The 22,015-nt window shown below is 53.1% G+C and overlaps 1 protein-coding gene and 1 long non-coding RNA gene across 2 annotated transcripts in view; both read right to left on the reverse strand.

Moving 5' to 3' along the window:
• The window catches only part of SCN4A (sodium voltage-gated channel alpha subunit 4), a 186,093-nt gene that overhangs the window by 129,686 nt on the left and 34,392 nt on the right, over positions 1-22,015 (reverse strand). The window lies entirely within an intron of this gene.
• LOC135977370 (uncharacterized) lies at positions 14-7,565 on the reverse strand. Its single transcript, XR_010594823.1, has 2 exons — positions 7,455-7,565; positions 14-465 (listed from the first exon to the last, which is right to left on the reverse strand). It is a non-coding gene; the product is annotated as an uncharacterized LOC135977370 (long non-coding RNA).

Raw genomic sequence — 22,015 nt, forward strand, 5'->3', positions numbered from 1 at the left:
ACACTTTGCATAATTACAATAGGACCTCGGAGTTATATTTCATATTTCTAGTTTCAGATACAAGATACAGTCATACGAATAGGATGAACACACTCAGTAGATTATAAGCTTTGTAATGATACTGTACAAGAGACATTTGCATGAAGCATATCCCAGTTACATCATATTCACACTTATTAGCATATTTTCATAAAATCCTATGGAGTGCAACGTAACCCCCAGAGGCAGCAGCAGCACAGCCCCATCCCACGCCTGTGCCAAATCCTGCCGTATGGGGAATCCATGGCCAGGCATCTGTGTGAATTCCTGAGGGATAATAAAAGAGCCATTTCAGCCGGCTGTGGCTCTGGAGTCCACCCAGGGCGTAGGCCGGTTGTGGGAAGCTGGGATGCTTCCCTCTTTAACGTGATGTTTTCATGCAGTTGAATTCCTGCGATTCCGTCCCCAGGGCATTGAAAGCAGGTGCTAGAAGAAAGATGCCAACAGATTGCAGGGGGTTCAGAGAAGAGGCTGAGAATAATAATAGCGACGCTCCTGGAGGGACTGCTTCACGGGAGCGATAGAAAGAAGAAAACAGACCTAGCGGCAGGCACCATGGGTCTGGCTCAGCTTCTGAAATCGCCCCGCCTGCCCTTTCATTTCCTTGAGAGTGGGTCTGGAGGTGGCTGGGGAGCTGGGGACACTGTTCCTTTTAACGCACCAGTGACCATGCTGGGGATTTGCCTTTGTGGCTATGAAGACGCGGGTTTGAAAAGCCCAAACAAGCTGTGGGTAATCAGTCAGAGGGAAGAAAGTCCCCTGGTCTAGCAGCAGCAGAGCATGTAAGGATGGCCCCACACTGGCTCGGGGCTGCTCCTCTATAAACCAGGGCCTCCGTGAAATCCACAACAGCCACACCTGGGCACACAATGAGGCGGAAAGGGACTGGCATTTCTCTGCTGGCCCCAGCAGTGCTGGGGGGATCTGTGCTGTGGTAGAGTATCACCGAAACTAGAGGGGGACAAGCCTGTTAACTCTGCTAGTCCATCCCCGGAGGCCAGGGCAAGGACCCTTCCCACCAGTGGTGGCCAGTGCCTTGCTCAGCCCAGGTGATATGGATTCCACCCAAGTGGGGCCTGATCACAGACCCCTCCCAAACTGTGGGGAAGTCTGGGTCTGGATCAGTGAGCTGTGATTCAGACCGATGCCCAGGCCGAGATCCCCTCATGTCCTGCCCATGTCCCTGGGGAGCCACTCCACTGTCCCAGAGCTCTCATCACTGGAGCTCTCCTGGTCTTCCAACCTCCACGTTCTTAGTTTCATCTCATTTACCCCTAGAGGAACTACAGCTGGGGAGCCAGGGGGACCACCAGTGAAAGGGAAAGCGGGCCCAGGAATCCCCAAGGCAGGGGCATGGGGAGTAGAGGATGAGTACACAGACATCTCTTCCTGGGTGGCGTCAGGAACACAGCACCCCAGAGAGCCACTATGCATCTGCAACCTGCACAATGCGGGGCTGTCTCTAGGATTTGCTGCACAATGCTCACCAAGGCCAGGCAGTGATGTACTTCTCACTTCTGACACCTGCTGGTCCTGTGCTCTCCAACCTGTGTATATGGCTACGCTATAACCCATGCAGAGGCAATCAAACACTTGGATTGAGCAGAGTTGTTATTAAACCTCATGTCCTGGCTAAATTCCAACATGAGAGGTCACATCCAGCTACCTGAATTTCCCTGTCACTTTAACTGCTGTTCTATTCTCCTCCACATCCTGTCCTTAAGATATGTTCTGTGGGGTGACTTGTACCATTATGCTGCTGCATCCCTCCCCAGAGGGGTGCATTGTAGAGCTGGGTGAGGTGACCGGGTAGGAATGGAGCCTGTAATTTGGCGAGCTTGCAGACAGCCTTTCATGGATACTGTAATAACAATCAATGGCCTTTCTTTCTTGCAAGGAGCCTTTGGAGCCCTGCTCACTGCATCTTGACCACTCCTATGGCTGATTGCAGACGTCCCTACAGTCAGATGTATCCAGCTGCCGTTAATCCTGAGATTGGGGCTAGAATGAAAACCACTGCCAGCATCTCTCTGAATGCACCCCTTGCGGCATCACCCAACCCCCCTCTCCTCAGGGCAGTGCACATCACGAGCTCTTTGTAATCATCAGACAAGTAAAGCGCATTTCACATTTTGAGAACTCGCCTCTTTGTGTCCCATTTTCATTCCCTGCTGCTGTTTGCACCGATCCTGATGCAGCCTGGAGAAACCAACCCTACCCGCCTCTGTACCTGCCCTGCTTTGATCCTGCTACATGCCTCTTGCTCTCCCCCTTTGACCCAGAGGCAGAGTTATCTCCTCCCTTCTCCCTGTGTCCCCATCCCCATTCCATTCTACTTTGTAATCACCTCTCACAGGTTCCCTGGTCATTTCCTCTCTTCTCTACTCCCTGACCTTTGCCTGGTGTGTGTGATGTATGACCTGGAAGATGCTCTGCTTGGAACCTGCCCTATGTGTATGTGCAGGGCTGGGACAGGGTGGGGCAGCATGTATTGTGTCCCTTGCTTTTATCAATCGGACAGTGCTAGGGGGCTGCACTGGCAGTGCTGTCCCCCCAGCAGTACATGGCAGCATGGAGATTAACAATCAGAAGGTCTAAGGCTGAAATGTTCACACCTCCCAGGGCAGAACATGCCCTGCCCATGCACAGGCTCAACATGTCCTGCACAGAGCAGACGGAGAGAGCACCCCTAAGAAAGTGCCTGGTCAATGGATGAAGGAAAGCCAGGATAAGCCCCAGGGCAGGGTTGACTTTTCCAGGCTGCATTGCAGGTACCTGTCCAGTCCAAACAGCAGCAAGGAATGAAACGGGACCCAAAGAGGTGGCATCTCAAAATGCTAAATGCTCTTTGCTTGTCTGATGGACGCCTAGAAACTCAGTCACAGAACACACCTGCCACGGACCCAACTCACAGCTGGCTGCACGGGTGTGTGTGGTGTATTTCCCCAGGTAAGCTCAGCCCAGAGAATCATAGAATCAGAAGATCAGGGCTGGAAGGGACCTCAGGAGGTGTCTAGTCCTACCCCCTGCTCAAAGCAGGACCAACCCCAACTAAATCATCCCAGCCAGGACTTTGTCAAGCCTGACCTTAAAAACCTCTAAGGAAGGAGATTCCACCACCTCGCGTAACCCCTAGGGCCCCTTACTGAATGAGGGAGGCAACTAGTGACAGAGGACGTGGAAAAAGCTAATGTACTCAATGCTTTTTTTGCCTCTGTCTTCACAAACAAGGTCAGTTCCCAGACTGCTGTACTGGGCAGCACAGCATGGAGAGGAGATGACCAGCCCTCTGTGGAGAAAGAAGTGGTTCGGGACTATTTAGAAAAACTGGACGAGCACAAGTCCATGGGGCTGGATACGCTGGATGGTGAAGCACTGGAATGGGTTCATAGAATCATAGAATATCAGAGTTGGAAGGGACCTCAGGAGGTCATTTAGTCCAACCCCCCACTCAAAGCAGGACCAATTCCCAACTAAATCATCCCAGCCAGGGCTTTGTCAAGCCTGACCTTAAAAACCTCTAAGGAAGGAGATTCTACCATCTCCCTAGGTAACCCATTCTTGGCAACAAGGTCACACTGTTGACTCATATCCAGCTTCTCATCCACTGTAACCCCTACTGTTTCTGCAGAACTGCTTCCTAGCCATTCGGTCCCTAGTCTGTAACAGTGCATGGGATTCTTCCGTCCTAAATGCAGGACTCTGCACTTGTCCTTGTTGAACCTCATCAGGTTTCTTTTGGCCCAATTCTCTAATTTGTCTAGGTCCCTCTGTATCCTATCCCTACCCTCCAGCGTATCTACCACTCCTCCCAGTTTAGTGTCATCTGCAAACTTGCTGAGGGTGCAGTCCACGCCATCCTCCAGATCATTAATGAAGATATTAAACAAAACCAGCCCCAGGACCAACCCTTGGGGAACTCCGTTTGAAACCGGCTGCCAACTAGTCATGGAGCCATTGATCACTACCCGTTGAGCCCGATGATCTAGCCAGCTTTCTAGCCACCTTATAGTCCATTCATCCAGCCCATACTTCTTTAACTTGCTGGCAAGAATACTGTGGGAGACCATATCAAAAGCTTTGCTAAAGTCAAGGAATAACACATCCACTGTTTTCCCATCATCCACAGAGACAGTTATTTCCTCATAGAAGGCAATTAGGTTAGTCAGGCATGACTTGCCCTTGGTGAATCCATGCTGACTGTTCCTGATCACTTTCCTCTCCTCTAAGTGCTTCAGAATTGATTCCTTGAGGACCTGCTCCATGATTTTTCCAGGGACTGAGGTGAGGCTGACTGGCCTGTAGTTCCCCGGATCCTCCTTCTTCCCTTTTTTAAAGATGGGCACTACATTAGCCTTTTTTCAGTCATCCGGGACCTCCCCTGATCGCCATGAGTTTTCAAATATAATGGCCAATGGCTCTGCAATCACATCCGTCAACTCCTTTAGCATCCTCAGATGCAGCGCATCCGGCCCCATGGACTTGTGCTTGTCCAGCTTTTCTAAATAGTCCTGAACCACTTCTTTCTCCACAGAGGGCTGGTCACCTTCTCCCCATATTGTGCTGCCCAGTGCAGCAGTCTGGGAGCTGACCTTGTTCGTGAAGACAGAGGCAAAAAAAGCATTGAGTACATTAGCTTTTTCCACATCCTCAGTCACTAGGTTGCCTCCCTCATTCAGTAAGGGGCCCACACTTTCCTTGACTTTCTTCTTGTTGCTAACATGCCTGAAGAAACCCTTCTTGTTACTCTGAACATCTCTTGCTAGCTGCAACTTCGAGTGTGATTTGGCCTTCCTGATTTCACTCCTGCATGCCTGAGCAATATTTTTATACACCAGCTTTTCAGAGAGCCACACAGGGACTGCCAGGCTGCTTTACACCAAGGACCATGGAGTCCAGCGCCCCACTTCTGAGAGTGGCCAGCACCAGATGCTGCAGAGGAACGTGTGGGATAACTTGCCCCCAGGAAACGTTATTCCTAACCCCAGTAACTAGAGGTTGGCTCATGCCCATTTAGCTCCCTCACTCAGGTTCCTGCATCGTCTCCCTGACTGAGCGGCACGAGGGAACCATGCAGTCTCAGAGGGACTCAGAAGAGAGCCCAAGCTCTCCATGGCTGCAGTAACCCGTAGGCTGCATGGCCTCCCCAGGAGAGAGGCCCTAGGAGGGATCATTTTCACTCTTCTTTTGCTTCATTATTGGCTGTGCCAGATTTCCTGGCAATCCTGATCCCCCAGCCCCAGAGCTCTGGCCTCCTGCCAGAAATGGGGAGTTCTGCCGGGGAGGAGGAAGCTGCTGTCCTTGCACAGATGCCTCGGTGACCAGCCATGGGCTTTGGCCATGACACAGACTTTGCCCTCGCGCTCAGACATGGCCTCCATTTTGAGCAGCAACAGCAATTGCCCCCTCAGTGAACGGCAGGTGCAAATGGTAGAGGACAGACCTCCAGCTACCTCTTGTGCCCACTGAGCAGAGAGCCGGGCATTTGACGATGGCGCTAGTATTTGTGCCTGCAATGAGCGGCAGGGGCAGAAATCGCAGTTGCAAGAAGAGAGGCTGCTTGAGGCCTGGAGCCCGAAGCCTCTCCAAGTCGGCAGACATGCAGCTGGGGCATTTCCATGAGCTAAGCTAACCCAAGAGTGCCTCTCTCTGGCAGCACCAGGCATTTCAACACCGCATCCGTTCCCCGGGGGCAAGTCTGCAGCTGAGGCAGCACAGGGCTGCACATCCCACAACCGGCTGCACCTCCCCATGGCACTGCAGCCCACTGAGGAGAGGTACTGAGAACGTTGCCCGACGGGGTGGCTCAGACCAGCGGATTCGAACCCTGGCCCAACCCCTCAGCATTTCCAAGCAGCTCCTCTCATTCTGTCCCAAGGATGGGCTGGATTTAGGGCCTTGGCTCAGGTCCTTGAGTCAGAAGGAGCACGTGGCTGCCGGGTTAGGTTCCCTCCTGTGTCTCCAGCCCTGAGAGACTGCTTCTCCTCCTCCTCCTCCTCCCTTGGCACCTCTCTGGGCCCTTCCCTTAACAGCCTGCCTGCTCAGAGGGCGTCCTGGCCCTACCTCCTGCTGTGGGAGAGGGGGATGGTTTCCCTGGCAATCACACACCATGGAACAGTTACCAATAGATTCAATGGCTGGCCGAGGCAGCCGCTCCCTGCCTTGCCCTGGCTCTCCTGCCACTGGGCTGGCAGGCATGGAAGGGCTATCCTGGAGACTACGTGCCTGCTGATCTCACTCAGAAATGTCTGCAGAGCCCGCAGCTCCCTGGGCTGCTACCCCACAGCCAGCCCCATTCCGCTCCATCCTGCATGCTTGGGATGGCTGTTTCTTCCCTGAGAGCCTGCAGGTGGGAGCTGCCCCTGGGCACCGTGGCTGTGCCCCTGCCCCCAGGCAGAGCCCGGCTGTGACTCCTGGGACGGGCTGTAACTTTAGAGAGGGGCTCTGATCCTCTTCCAGGCAGAGCGGCCCCCCGCCCTGCTGGAGATTGGCTGCTCCTCCAGCTGCTGCCAGGGATCACTGAAGGAGTCAGGTTTCGGCAGCGTGATGACTCGGCTCATTCCTTCTGAGAAAGGGGCGAGAGCAAGTAGCGTGGAGATGAGACAGAACTCAGGGTGCCTCGCTACGGGGGCTTCTCCATACCACCGCCTCCTCCCTCCCCTCCTGCTGCTCCATGCAGGCAGAAATTCGCTCACTTCCGCTTTCTAGGCAGAATCCATCGTGCCAGTTAATCTCTCTCCTCTTGGCCGGATTAGCTGCCAACAGATCACTTCCCACTGACATTGGAAACCGGCTGGTGCTTTTCACACCCCGAGTCCCGGCGCCTCTCACTCGGGTCTGTGCAGGCTCCAGATCCCATTGCTGCCAGAATGGGGGGGGACTGGACTCAGAGCCCAAGGGGCAGGGCAAAGAAAGAGAGGAAGCTGCTAGTCAGCCCAGTAGCACTGCACCCCCCAAAAAGGGAGGAGCTCTGGTGGGCTGGGGGTGCCCGCCCTGCACAGCGACCCAAGAAGGCAGCTGTGGGGGAGGGAGCATTACATCTGCAGTATGGGCCTGGTTCTGCTCTCAGCTCCCCCGGCGTGGATAGAATTACACCATTGGGAGTGAGAGCAGAATCAAGCCCGTAACCCAGCTCTCTGCCCCACCCAGGAGCTTGCTGGCCTCCTGCGCGCCGCAGACCCCCAGAACCAGCAGGATTCCCAGATCAGATGGGAGCGGATGGACACTTCTCCGCCTGGAGAGAAGGGCTGGGGAGCCTGCCGCCCACAGGGCGGATCCCGTCTCGCCTTGCCTGGCCAGGCATCCTGCTTGGCCCCAGGAGCAGCTCAGTGCCAAGCCCAGCGTCTCTGACAGCGCTGAGCAAAGTGCTCTCCAGCTGAGGGTAGGAATTGCCGCCCCCCCATTACCACCCTCACCTTGCGGTGTAGCTGCTGCGGTGAGCCGGGACAACACCGGCCTGCGGCCTGTCTCCCCCACGCTGTGCCGTCTCCAAACAGGAAACTAATCCGGCTCTCCGTGAAACGTTATGTCAGGGGCTGCCAGCAGAGACTAATAAACAGCCTCTTGCCCCTAGTACAAGTTCAAAGCAGATGGCCTTCCACCTCTCTCCCTGCCGGCAGATCCGAGCATGAAACCATCCCCTATAAATAACCCCCGGCGCAAGGGGTTTGATCTGGGATAGGTGAGAGCAGTTAGGCCGTAGCAACAGGTGCAGCTGGAGTCACAAATGTGCCCTCTCCAGCTCTCCCCCAGTGCCACAGGGAAATCAGCAGCAGAGGAGCCCTGCCCTCCACCAGCCTTCTGCCACCAGCTGAACAGGGTCAAATCTGCCCTCGGGAGCCTGCTGGCTGTGCCATGGCTCCCTAGCCACGCTGTTGCCTCCTGGCCGTCAGTCCCAGAGGCAGGGCCCCAGGAAGGATTCATGTGTTCTGGCACTGTGATGTTCTTTCCTGGGCAGGTACGTGGACTCCGGCCCAGCAGGGTCACTGTATTCAGAGTTCCTTGGGGCTGGATTTCCACCCACAGTTGGAGCCAGGAGCCCAAAGCGCCCACCATGCAGAGCAGTGTGCTTGAGAAAAACTGGCTAACTGATTTTCTTGCCTAGGATAACCAAGCTGATTTGAAAATGCTGGGCTCCAGGTGTGCAGGACACCGGCCCAGAGCATCTTTGTTCACAGGAGTATGGACCCACAGTTCACCTGCCTACTTGCTAACTTAACCCCCAAATAGTGTAACGAGTGCAGCTGGGCCCCAACTGAGCTGCTTGATTGGCCAACCTCCCCTCACCCTCTCCACACCCCATAGGCTGAGGGGGTCAGGAGCCCTGCGCTTTTAGAGCAGAAGCAGGGGGCTGGTTGCTCAAAGCATTTACCTGTGGCTGTAATAGCATCTGTGTGTGCTTGGCCCCAGTCCTGCCTCAATCTATGTCTGACCCTTGGCTCTGATTCCTGAGCTTTGACCCTTGGCTTGGGGAGCTGGCCTGTGACGCTGCGTCTACACCGCAATGAAAACCCCCATAGCAGAGTCTCAGGGCCCAGCTGACGGGCTCGCAGGGCTCAGGCTGTGGGGCTAAATCTTGCAGTGTAGACATTTGGGCACAGGATGGAGTTGGGGCTCTGAGACGCTCCCCCTCGCAGGGTCTCAGAACCCCAGTTCCAGCCCAGGTCCCAACATCTACACTGTAATTTCATAGTCCCGCAGCTGAGTCAGCTGACCCAGGCCAGCCGTGCCCGTGCCGTGGGTCTTTTATTGGAGTGTAGACTCCAGCCCTGAGCCTGGGCTCTGATTTTTGGCTTCCGACTCCTGCTCTGACCATTAGGCCTGACTCTTGCTCCAGTCGCTAGGCATGACTGCCCTTGGCCTGGACACCGACACAGGCTTGGGAGGATTTCATTTTTCTCTAGACAGTATCGATGATCATTGCCAAATGTTGCTTTTAAAATGGAATTAGTTTTGCACTGTAAGGAAATTAAATAATCTCAGATAGGCACTAATTGCTATTTTGTCTAAATGTGGTGACTGTAAAAGCGGGGATTCAAAACAGGGCAAAATCAGTGTTTCCTTGTTTTCCTTTCTTACTATTTCATGTTTAAGTTGTATGGGACACTGGATTATTTTGCTACAGCCACTCATAATGCACTCCCAGAAGCAGAGACAACCCATGCCTGCTGATAGTGGGGGGGACACAAGCCCGGAAGAGCTTGAGTCACACCCCCCCCGCAGGCAGGGCACCTCCCGTCCTAGAAAGCAGTGGCCCCTCCCTGCAGCTTCCAGCTGTTCCGCCTACCTCTGCCTCTCCCTGCCCAGTGCAGCTCACAGCTCCATAGCTCAGCTGCCAAGCAGGGAGGGGGCCTGGCCACATCATGTAATCTGAGTAATCTGGTGGGGCACATTACCCCGCATTCCCCACACACACGTCGCCTCTGTCCATGAGTGACCAGACCGGAGTTGGGTCAGAGTTGGGGTGGAGGTTAGCTCCTCAACAAAACCATTGAAGGTTAGGAGATTAGGTCCTCAAGGAAACCATAGGGCAGGTCCTCAAGGAAACCATTTTGAAGCACTTGGAGGAGAGGAAGGTGATCAGGAACAGTCAGCATGGATTCACCAAGGGCAAGTCATGCCTGACCAACCTGATTGCCTTCTATGATGAGATAACTGGCTCTGAGGATATGGGGAAAGCGGTGGACGTGATATATCTTGACTTTAGCAAAGCTTTTGATACGGTCTCCCACAGTATTCTTGCCAGCAAGTTAAAAAAGTATGGATGGGATGAATGGACTATAACAGACATGGGCAAACTATGGCCCGCGGGACCGTCCTGCCCGGCCCTTGAGATCCCGGCCCCTCCTCTGCTGTCCCCTCCATCCCCACAGCCTCAGCTCGACATGCTGCCAGCGCTCTGGGCAGCGTAGCTGGCAGTCCTGGTGTCCTGAGCAGCATGGTAAGGGAACGGGGAGCGGGTGGTTGGGTGGGGCGGAGGTTCTGTGGGGGGGATGGTTAGGGGACAGAGAACAAGGGGGGTTGGATAGGCGTGGGAGTCATGGTGGGTCGGGGGCGTGTGTGGGCAGGGGTCGGGGCAGTCAGGGGATAGGGAGCGGGGGGGGGGGTTGGATAGGGCGTGGAGTTTCAGGGGGGCGGTTAGGGGCAGGAGGTCCCAGGAGGGGGCGGTCAGAGAACACGGAGCGGGGGGAGGGGGGTTGGATAGGTCGGGGATTCTGAGGGGAGCAGTCAGGGGGTGGGAAGTGGGAGGGGGCCAGGCTGTTTGGGGAGGCACAGCCTTCCCTACCCGCCCCCCCCCCCCAGTTTCAGAACCCTGATGTGGCCTCAGGCCAAAAAGTTTGCCCACCCCTGGAGTATAAGGTGGCTAGAAAGCTGGCTAGATTGTTGGGCTCAACGGGTAGTGATCAATGGCTCCATGTCTAGTTGGCAGCCGGTATCAAGCGAAGTGCCCCAGGGGTCGGTCCTGGGGCCGGTTTTGTTCAACATCTTTATTAATGATCTGGATGATGGGCTGGACTGCACCCTCAGCATGTTTGCAGCTGACACTAAGCTGAGGGAGAGATACCGTATATACTCGTTCATAAGCCAAATTTTTTTCGTAAAAAAGGGAAGCACCAGAGAAGGGGGTCAGCTTCTGAATGGGTATAGAGAGGGAGAGGTGGGACACAGCCCCTCCCCCCAACAGAGGGAGCAAGGAGAGGCAGCAGAGCCAGAAGGGAAGAGGCGGGGCCAGAGTCTCTCCGCTTCTGGCCATGCTGCTCTCCCCCATGCTGCTCTCCCCCATGTTGCAGCCGTGCCGCTCGGCCCCGCCCCCCAGAGCACGCTGCGGCCGTGCTCCTCGGCCCAGCCCGCTGGGACACGCTGCGGCTGTGCCGCTCGGCCCCGCCCCCCAGAGCACGCTGCGGCCGTGCTCCTTGGCCCAGCCCGCTGGAACACGCTGCGGCTGTGCCGCTCGGCCCCGCCCCCCAGAGCACGCTGCGGCCGTGCTCCTCGGCCCAGCCCGCTGGAACACGCTGCGGCTGTGCCGCTCGGCCCCGCCCCCAAGAGCACACTGCGGCCGTGCTCCTCGGCCCAGCCCGCTGGAACACGCTGCGGCTGTGCCGCTCGGCCCCGCCCCCCAGAGCACGCTGCGGCCGTGCTCCTCGGCCCAGCCCGCTGGAACACGCTGCGGCTGTGCCGCCCGGTCTGGCCCTCCGGAGCAGGCTGCAGCTGCGCTGCCCAGGCTGCCGGAGCAGCTTCAGGCAGGCCAGAGCCATCCTCCCCAGATACGGTGGGAAGGGATGGGATGGGGAGAGTGTGGGGGTCCCAGGCTAGGGGTGGGGTCATGTGGGGGGTTGTAACAGGGGTTACTCCCCTGACTCCCAGATTCTCCCTTCCAAAAAATTTCCACACCAGTTGCTGTCCCGGCCCGTCAGGGTAAGCAGCTGGCGCGCCGGGACACTTTGTTTACTTAGGTTTACCTCCGTGTCTGCGGACGCTCAAGGTAAACAAACCATCTCTGCCCACCAGCGGCTTATCCTGTTGGCCCAGGAGCCAAAGTTTGCTGACCCGTGAATTATAGGGTCGACTTATGAACTGCTAAACAACCAGTGGGGCCCCTGGATGATCGAGATACAAAAGGAGCGCTTAAAGACGATAAAGTCATTGCGGAGAAACTAAATGGATTCTTTGCTTCAGTCTTCACGGCTGAGGATGTTAGGGAGATTCCCAAACCTGAGCTGGCTTTTGTAGGTGACAAATCTGAGGAACTGTCACAGATTGAAGTGTCACTAGAGGAGGTTTTGGAATCATTTGATAAACTTAACATTAACAAGTCACCGGGACCAGATGGCATTCACCCAAGAGTTCTGAAAGAACTCAAATGTGAAGTTGCGGAACTATTAACTAGGGTTTGTAACCTGTCCTTTAAATCAGCTTCTGTACCCAATGATTGGAAGATAGCTAAGGTAACGCCAATATTTAAAAAGGGCTCTAGAGGTGATCCCGGCAATTACAGACCGGTAAGTTTAACGTCAGTACCGCGCAAATTAGTTGAAACAATAATAAAGAATAAAATTGTCAGACACCTAGAAGAACATAAATTGTTGGGCAAAAGACAACATGGTTTCTGTAAAGGGAAATTGTGTCTTACTAATCTATTAGAGTTCTTTGAAGCGGTCAACAAACATATGGACAAGGGGGCTCCAGTGGACATAGTATACTTAGATTTCCAGAAAGCCTTTGACAAGCTCCCTCACCAAAGGCTCTTACGTAAATTAAGTTGTCATGGGATAAAAGGGAAGGTCCTTTCATGGATTGAAAACTGGTTAAAAGTCAGGGAACAAAGGGTAAGAATAAATGGTAAATTCTCAGAATGGAGAGGGGTAACTAGTGGTGTTACTAGTGGTCCAAGGGTCAGTCCTAGGACCAATCCTATTCAACTTATTCATAAATAATCTGGAGAAAGGGGTAAAAAGTAAGGTGGCAAAGTTTGCAAACAATACTAAACTGCTCAAGATAGTTAAGACCAAAGCAGACAGTGAAGAACTTCAAAAAGATCTCACAAAACTAAGTGATTGGGCAACAAAATGGCAAATAAAATTTAATGTGGATAAATGTAAAGTAATGCACATTGGGAAAAATAAACCCAACTATACATACAATATGATGGGGGCTAATTTAGCTACAACTAATCAGGAAAAAGATCTTGGAGTTCTCTGAAGACGTCCACGCAGTGTGCAGAGGCGGTCAAAAAAGCTAACAGGATGTTAGGAATCATTAAAAAGGGGATAGAGAATAAGACGGAGAATATCTTATTGCCCTTATATAAGTCGATGGTACACCCACATCTTGAATACTGAGTACAGATGTGGTCTCCTCATCTCAAAAAAGATATACTGGCACTAGAATAGGTTCAGAGAAGGGCAACTAAAATGATTAGGGGTTTGGAACGGATCCTATATGAGGAGAGATTAAAGAGCCTAGGACTTTTCAGCTTGGAAAAGAGGAGACTAAGGCCTGGTCTACACTACAAGTTTAGGTCGACTTTAGCAGCGTTAAATCGAATTAAGCCTGGACATGTCCACATGACGAAGCCCTTTCTTTCGACTTAAAGGGCCCTTTAAACCGGTTTCTTTACTCCACCTCCGACGACGGGATTAGCGCTAAAATCGGCCTTTGCGGGTCGGATATGGGGTAGTGTGGACGGAATTTGACGTTATTGGCCTCTGGGAGCTATCCCACAGTGCTTCATTGTGACCGCTCTGGACAGCACTCTCAACTCAGATGCACTGACCAGATAGACAGGAAAAGCCCCGCGAACTTTTGAATTTCATTTCCTGTTTGCCCAGCGTGGAGAGCACAGGTGACCACGCAGAGCTCATCAGCACAGGTAACCATGATGGAGTCCCAGGCTCGCAAAAGAGCTCCAGCATGGACAGAACGGGAGGTACGGGATCTGCTCGCCATATGGGGAGACAAATCAGTGCTAGCTGAACTCTGTAGCAGTAAATGAAATGGCAAAATATTAGAAAAGGTCTCAAAGGCCATGAAGGACAGAGGCCATAACAGGGACGCACAGCAGTGCCGCGTGAAAATTAAGGAGCTAAGGCAAGCCTACCACAAAGCCAGAGAGGCAAACGGAAGGTCCGGGGCAGAGCCACAAACATGCCGCTTCTACGCGGAACTGCATGCCATTCTAGGGGGTGCAGCCACCACTACCTCAACTGTGTGCTTTGACTCCGTCAATGGAGAAACACGCAACAGGGAAGTGGGTTCGGGGTATGCGGAAGATGATGATGATGAAGACAATGAAGAGAGCTCACAGCAAGGAAGCGGAGAAACCGGTTTCCCCAACAGCCAGGATATGTTTATCACCCTGGACCTGGAACCAGTAACCCCCGAACTCACCCAAGGCCTGCTCCCAGACCCTGGGGGCACACAAGGGACCTCTGGTGAGTGTACCTTTGTAAATATTACACATGGTTTAAAAGCAAGCGTGTTTAATGATTAATTTGCCCTGGCAATCGCGGCCAGTACAGCTACTGGAAAAGTCTGTTAATGTGTATGGGGATGGAGCGGAAATCCTTTAGGGACATCTCCAGAAAGCTCTCCTTCATGTACTCCCAAAGCCTTTGCAAAAGGTTTCTGGGGAGGGCTGCCTTATCCCGTCCGCCATGGTAGGACACTTTACCACGCCAGGCCAGTAGCACGTAGTCTGGAATCATTGCATAACAAAGCATGGCAGCGTATGGTCCCGGTGTTTGCTGGCATGCAGACAACATCCATTCCTTATCTCTCTTTGTTATCCTCAGGAGAGTGATATCATTCACGGTCACCTGGTTGAAATGGGGTGATTTTATTAAGGGGACATTCAGAGGTGCCCGTTCCTGCTCGGCTGAACAGCAATGTTCCCCGCTGTTAGCCACGCAGTAGGGGGGAGGGGTGAAGTGATCATCCCATAGAATTGGGTGTGTGCGTGTGCGGGCGGGGGGTAGTTGGGTTTGTGCTGCATGTTGACCCGGAAACCCCAGCCCCTCCTTTTACATTGCAAACTCATTTTAAATGGCCAACCCAATGGGTCCTTGGTATGGGAAATGAGGGCGCTGCTGTTTGAAACCATTCGCACATGTTATGAAGGTTAAAAAAGCCAAAAGACTGTGGCTTACCATGGCTGCCTGCAAGCCGAATTCTGTTGCCTGGCACTGCGTGAGTGATCTCTCACACCAAACTGGCAGGCCCTCATTATAAGAGGAAAAATGCGACCTTGTAACGAAAGCACATATGCTGTGTAATGTGAACAGCAAAATTTAACGTGAAAGAGTGTACCCATTGTTCTCTAAAATGTGTCTTTTTTAACCACCTCTCCCTTCTCCTCCACCAGCTGCAAATGTTTCTCCTTCGCAGAGGCTCTAGCGAAGATTAGAAGGAGAAAATGGCGGACTCGGGATGAAATGTTCTCGGAGCTCCAGATGTCCTCCCACACTGAAAGAGCACAGCAGAATGCGTGGAGGCAGTCAATGTCAGAGTGCAAAAAAGCACAATTTGAACGAGAGGAGAGGTGGCGCGATGAATCGCGGGCTGAACAGAGCAAGTGGCGGGCTGAAGATGATAGGTGGCGTCAGCTTGCAGACAGAAGGCAAGAGTCAATGCTCCGGCTGCTAGAGCATCAAACTGATATGCTCCAGCGTATGGTTGAGCTGCAGGAAAGGCAGCAGGAGCAGAGACCGCCACTGTAGCCCCTGTGTAACCAACAGCCCTCCTCCCCAAGTCCCATTGCCTCCTCACCCAGACGCCCAAGAACACGGTGGGGGGGCCTCCGGCCACCCAGTCACTCCACCCCAGATGATTGCCCGAGCATCGGAAGGCTGGCCTTCAATAAGTGTTAAAGTTTTAAAGTTTTAAACGGCAGTGTCCTTGTCCTTCCCTCCTCCCGCACCCCTCCCGGGCTACCTTGGCAATTATGCTCCTAGTTGTGTGATGAATTAATAAAGAATGCATGAATGAGAAGTAACAATGACTTTATTGCCTCTGCAAGCGGTGCTCGAAGGGGGGAGGGGAGGGGGGAGTGGTTGGTTTACAGGGAAGTAGAGTGAACGGGGGGGCGGGGGGGAGCGGAGGGTTCATCAAGGAGAAACAAACAGAAGTTTCACACCGTAGCCTGGCCAGTCATAAAACTGGTTTTCGAAGCTTCTCTGATGCGCACCGCGCCCTGCTGTACTCTTCTAACCGCCCTAGTGTCTGGCTGTGTGTAATCAGCGGCCAGGCGATTTGCCTCAACCTCCCACCCCGCCATAAATGTCTCCCCCTTACTCTCACAGATATTGTGGAGCGCACAGCAAGCAGCAATAACAATGGGGATATTGGTATCGCTGAGGTCTATCCGAGTCAGTAAGCTGCGCCAGCGCGCTTTTAAACGTCCAAAGGCACATTCCACCACCATTCGGCACTTGCTCAGCCTATAGTTGAACAGGTCCTGACTCCTGTCCAGGCTGCCTGTGTACAACTTCATGAGCCATGGCATTAAGGGGTAGGCGGAGTCCCCAAGGATAACGATAGGCATTTCAACATCCCCAATGGTTATTTTCTGGTCCAGGAAGAAATTCCCTTCCTCCAGCTTTTGAAACAGACCAGAGTGCCTGAAGACGCAAGCATCATGTACCTTTCCCGGCCATCCCACGTTGATGTTGGTGAAACGTCCCTTGTGATCCACCAGGGCTTGCAGCAGCATTGAAAAGTACCCCTTGCGGTTTATGTACTCGGTGGCTTGGTGCTCCGGTGCCAAGATAGGGATATGGGTTCCGTCTATCACCCCACCACAGTTTGGGAATCCCATTGCAGCAAAGCCATCCACTATGACCTGCACGTTTCCCAGAGTCACTACCCTTGATATCACCAGGTCTTTGATTGCCCAGGCAACTTGGATCACAGCAGCCCCCACAGTAGATTTGCCCACTCCAAATTGATTCCTGACTGACCGGTAGCTGTCTGGCGTTGCAAGCTTCCACAGGGCTATCGCCACTCGCTTCTCAACTGTGAGGGCTGTTCTCATCCTGGTATTCTGGCACTTCAGGGCAGGGGAAAGCAAGTCACAAAGTTCCATGAAAGTGCCCTTACGCATGTGAAAGTTTCGCAGCCACTGGGAATCGTCCCACACCTGCAATACAATGTGGTCCCACCAGTCTGTGCTTATTTCCCGGGTCCAGAATCGGCATTCCACGGCATGAACCTGCCCCAGTAACACCATGATTTGCACATTGCTGGGGCCTGTACTTTGTGAGAGGTCTATGTCCATGTCAATTTCCTCATCACTCTCGTCGCTGTGCTGCAATCGCCTCCTCGGCTGGTCCTGGTTTTGCTTTGGTATGTCCTGGCTCTGCATATACTCCAGGACAATGCGCGTGGTGTTCATAGTGCTCATAATTGCCGCGGTGATCTGAGCGGGCTCCATGATCCCAGTGCTATGGCGTCTGGGCTGAAAAAAGGCGGAGGGAGGGAGGGGCGAGTGATGACATGGCGTACAGATACAGGGAATTAAAATCAACAAAGGTGGCTGTGCATCAGGGAGAAACACAAACAACTGTCACACAGAATGGCCCCGCCAAAGTTTGAACTCAAAACCCTGGGTTTAGCAGGCTGTTGATTTCACGGAGGGAGGGGGAAGCAAATGAATACATCTATTTTTTACATCTTAAGTTGGCAGCAGACGGTGCAGCATGACTGATAGCCCTCGGCATCTTCTGGGTGCTTGGCAGAAAATACTGTACTACGACTACTAGCCATCATCGTCAAGACGGTTCAGTAGGACTGCCGGCAGGACTGAGTCTCCAGGAGACAAAGCATGTCTGCCCAGGTGCCTCTGATTGAATTGGAGTATGACGACGATGGATACCAGTTGTAATACACCATCTACTGCCAAAAGGCAAGGGGCTGCTGCTGTGTAGCAATGCAGTCCCACGTCTGCCAGCACCCAGATAGACGATGAAGGCTACCAGTCATACTGCACCATCTACTGCCAAAAGGTACTGCATTGCTGTGTAGCAATGCAGTACCACGTCTGCCGGCACCCAGATGACATATAGTGACGGTGAGCTGAGCTGAGCGGGCTCCATGCTTGCCGTGGTATGTTGTCTGCACAGGTAACCCAGGTAAAAAGTCGTGAATTGATTGTCTGCTGTTGCTCTGACGGAGGGGGATTGGCCTGATGACATGTACCCAGAACCCCCCACGATACTGTTTTGCATCATCAGGCATTGGGATCTCAACCCAGAATTCCAATGGCCGGCAGAGACTGCGGGAACTGTGGGATAGCTACCCACAGTGCAACGCTCCGGAAGTCGATGCTAGCCTCGGTACTGTGGACGCGGTCCGCCGACTTCATGCACTTAGAGCATTTTATGTGGGGACACACACAATTGACTGTATAAAACCGATATCTATAAAACCGGCTTCTATAAATTCGACCTAATTTTGTAGTGTAGACATACCCTAAGGGGCGATATGATAGAGGTATATAAAATCATGAATGATGTGGAGAAAGTAGATAAGGAAAAGTTATTTACTTATTCCCACAATACTAGAACTAGGTGTCACCAAATGAAATGAATGGGCAGCAGGTTTAAAACAAATAAAAGGAAGTTCTTCTTCACACAGCGCACAGTCAACCTGTAAAAAGCAACAGAGGGTCCTGTGGCACCTTTACGACTAACAGAAGTATTGGGAGCATAAGCTTTCGTGGGTAAGAACCTCACTTCTTCAGATGCAACTTGTGGAACTCCTTGCCTGAGGAGGTTGTGAAGGCTAGGACTATAACAGCGTTTAAAAGAGAATTGGATAAATTCATGGAGGTTAAGTCCATTAATGGCTATTAGCCAGGATGGGTAAGGAATGGTGTCCCTAGCCTCTGTTTGTCAGAGAGTGGAGATGGACGGCAGGAGAGAGATCACTTGATTATTACCTGTTAGGTTCACTCCCTCTGGGGCACCTGGCATTGGCCACTGTCAGTAGACAGGATACTGGGCTAGATGGACCTTTGGTCTGACCCAGTACGGCCGTTCTTATGTTATGGGTGGGCAAACGTTTTGGCCTGAGGGCCGCATCGGGTTTCGTAAATTGTATGGAGGGCCAGTTAGGGCAGGGGGTCATGGCCCGGCCTTCACCTCCTATCTGCCCCGCACAGGACTCCTACTCCATTCAACCCCCCATGTCCCCTGACCGCCCCCGGACCTCCATCCAACCCCTCTTCTCATTCCTGACTGCCCCTCCAGGACCAATGCTCCATCCAACCATCCCTTCTCCCTGTCCCCTGACTACCCCCGGAACCCCTGCCCCTGACTGCCCCCTCCCGCCCCATCCATTCCCCCCCCCTCCTTCCTGACTGTCCCCCCCCCGCCCCCGGGACCCCTGCCCCCATTCAACCCCCATATTCTCCCCCCCAACCGCCCCAACCCCTATCCACACCCCCGTCCCCTGACCACCACCCCAAACTCCTGTGCCCTCTATCCAGCTCCCCTGCTCCCTGCCCCCTTACCGCACTGCCTGGAGCACTGGTGGCTGGCGGCGCAACAGCCGTGCAACCCGGCTGAAGCCGGGCCACGCCACCGCCACCGCCACCACCACGCAGCTCAGAGCACTGAGTCAGGCCCAGCTCTGCAGCTGCGCTGCCCCAGGAGCTCACAGCCCCGCCACCCAGAGCATTGCGCCTGCGGTGGAGCGAGTGAGCTGAGGCTGCAGGGGTGGGGGGACAGCAGGGGAGGGGCCAGGAGCTCGGGGGCCGGGCAGGACGGTCCCGCGGGCCAGATGGGGCCTGCGGGCCGTAGTTTGCCCACCTCTGTTTTAGATGTATCATTCAGTAGGAGCTGGATTACTTGCTTGGTCTCTCTCTTTGTCTTGGAGAGAACAACAACACACACAGCACAAAGCAAAAACCTTCCCCCGCAGATCTGAAAGTATCTTCTCCCCTTATTGGTCCTTTTGGTCAGCTCCCAACCAGGTTATCTGAGCTTCTTAACCCTTTACAGGTAAAGGAGGGATTTTGTCCTACCCTTAGCTGTATGTTCATGACAGAGCCCCTGATGGTGTGGCTGATGTGGTTAGGTCCTATGATGGTGACCCTTGAATAGATATGTGGACAGAGTTGGGTTTGTTGCAGGGTTTGGTTCCTGGGGTGGTGTTTTTGTTGTGTAGTTGCTGGTAAGTATTTGCTTCAGGTTGGGGGGCTGTATGTAAGCGAGGACTGGCCTGCCTCCCAAGGTCTGTGAGAGTGAGGGATCGTCCTTCAGGATAGGTTGTAGATCCTTGATGATGCATTGGAGAGGTTTTAGTTGGGAGCTGTTTCCTGTTACTTTCTTTGTTGGGTCTGTCTTGTAGTAGGTGACTTCTGGGTACCCTTCTGGCTCTGTCAATCTGTTTCTTCACTTCACCAGGTGGGTATTGTAGTTTTAAGAACGCTTATTAGAGATCCTGTAGGTGTTTGTCTCTGTCTCAGGGATCAGAGAAAATGCGGTTGTATCTTAGAGCTTGGCTGTAGACAATGGATCGTGTGATGTGGTCTGGATGAAAGCTGGAGGCATGTAGGTAAGTATAGCGGTCAGTAGGTTTCCGATATAGGGTGGTGTTTATGTGACTATCACTCAAAACTAGAAACTCTCTTAAAAAACCAACCTTCCACACAAACTCCCTCGTGGCTGGAGTTTACAAAAACTAGACAAGCCATTTACAACATACACTTTGCTTCTCTACCGAGGAAAAAGGACACTAAACTATCTAAACTCCTACATGCCACAAGGGGCCACAACAGTGGTTCCCTTAACTCATTCAACAATATTGTTAATCTATCCAGCTATACTCTTAGTCTGACAGAAGAATCTGTCCTATCTCGGGGTCTCTCCTTCTGCCCCATCACCCCCACAAACATGATACAGTTCTGCGGTGACCTAGAATCCTACTTTTGACATCTCTGACTCAAGGAATATTTCCACCACACCACTGAACAGCACACTAACCCACAGGAAGCTTCCTACCAACACTACAAAAAGAAGGATTCTGCGTGGACTCCTCCTGAAGGTCGAAACAACAGACTGGACTTCTACATAGAGTGCTTCCGCCAATGTGCGCGAGCTGAAATTGTGGAAAAACAACATCACTTGCCCCATAACCTCAGCCGTGCAGAACACAACACCATCTACAGCCTCAGAAACAACTCTGACATAATAAAAAAAGGCTGACAAAGGAGGTGCTGTAGTCATCATGAATAGGTCGGAATATGAACAAGAGGCTGCTAGACAGCTCTCTGACACCACATTCTACAGGCCATTACCCTCTGACCCCACTGAGGATCACCAAAAGAAACTACACCATCTGCTCAAGAAACTCCCTAAAGAAGCATAGGAACAAATCTACACTGACACACCTCTAGAGGCTTGACCAGGGGTATTCTACCTGCTACTCAAAATCCATAATCCTGGGAATCCTGGATGCCCCATCATCTCAGGCATTGGCACCCTGTCAGCAGGATTATCTGGCTATGTAGACTCTCTCCTCAAGCCCTATGCTACCAGCACTCCCAGCTATCTTTGAGACACCACTCACTTCCTGAGGAAACTACAATCCATTGGTGATCTTCCAGAAAACACCATCCTGGCCATTATGGATTTAGAAGCCCTCTACACCAACATTCCACACAAAGATGGACTACAAGCCATCAGGAATAGCATCCCCGATACCATCACAGCAAACCTGGTGGCTGAATGTAGCGGGATGGTCACCCTACTCCGGCCCTGAAGTGGTTAAAACAGTCCTGGGAGAGGCTGCCCTGGGGAGCCAATAGTAAAAGCAGCCCTGGAGAGGGCTGCGGCTGGGGAAAAGGAGTGAAAGCAGCAAACCTAGGCTGATTGGGGAAGCAGCCACAGCTGGGGCCAGCTCAATTAGGGCCCAGCTGGCCCTGATAAGAGGATGTGGCCAGAAGCTGAAGGAGTCTCTCTCCAGCCCTGGAGTGGGAGGGCTGGCTGCCTGAGAGGAGGTACCTGAACTGGAGCAGTGCTGGAGAAGGGCAAAGGGAGCTCCAGCCTATTAAACCCCCAGGCTGCAGGCCTTGTGCAAGGCCTATGAAAAGGTACTAGGGCTGCAGAGGGGCATCCCAGGGATAGGCAAAGGCAGCAGGTCCTAACCCCTTGCCAACGATGAGTAGCCATTACAGACTACAGTCGGCCCCAGGGAGCGGGGGCTAGATGATGACTGGCAGTAGCCACTGAGGTGGGTTTAGAGGGTTGAGGGTTCCCCTGGGAGGGGAAACCCAGAGTAAGTGAGTACTGCTGGAGCAGAACCCCTCCTGGGGTCCAGGAGGGACACAGGGACCTGAGGCAAGCAAGCCACTGGTCAGCAGAAGGTGCTCCGAGCTGGAATCAAGCAAATTCCCAGGATAACCAGCAGGAGGCACCGCGCCGGTGAGTCTTCGCCTCCGCTATTCTGAACTTTGTGACTTTGTCCTCATCCACAACTA

This window comes from Chrysemys picta, chromosome 24 (genome assembly GCF_011386835.1).
Source record: "Chrysemys picta bellii isolate R12L10 chromosome 24, ASM1138683v2, whole genome shotgun sequence".
Lineage (NCBI taxonomy): Eukaryota > Metazoa > Chordata > Testudines > Emydidae > Chrysemys > Chrysemys picta.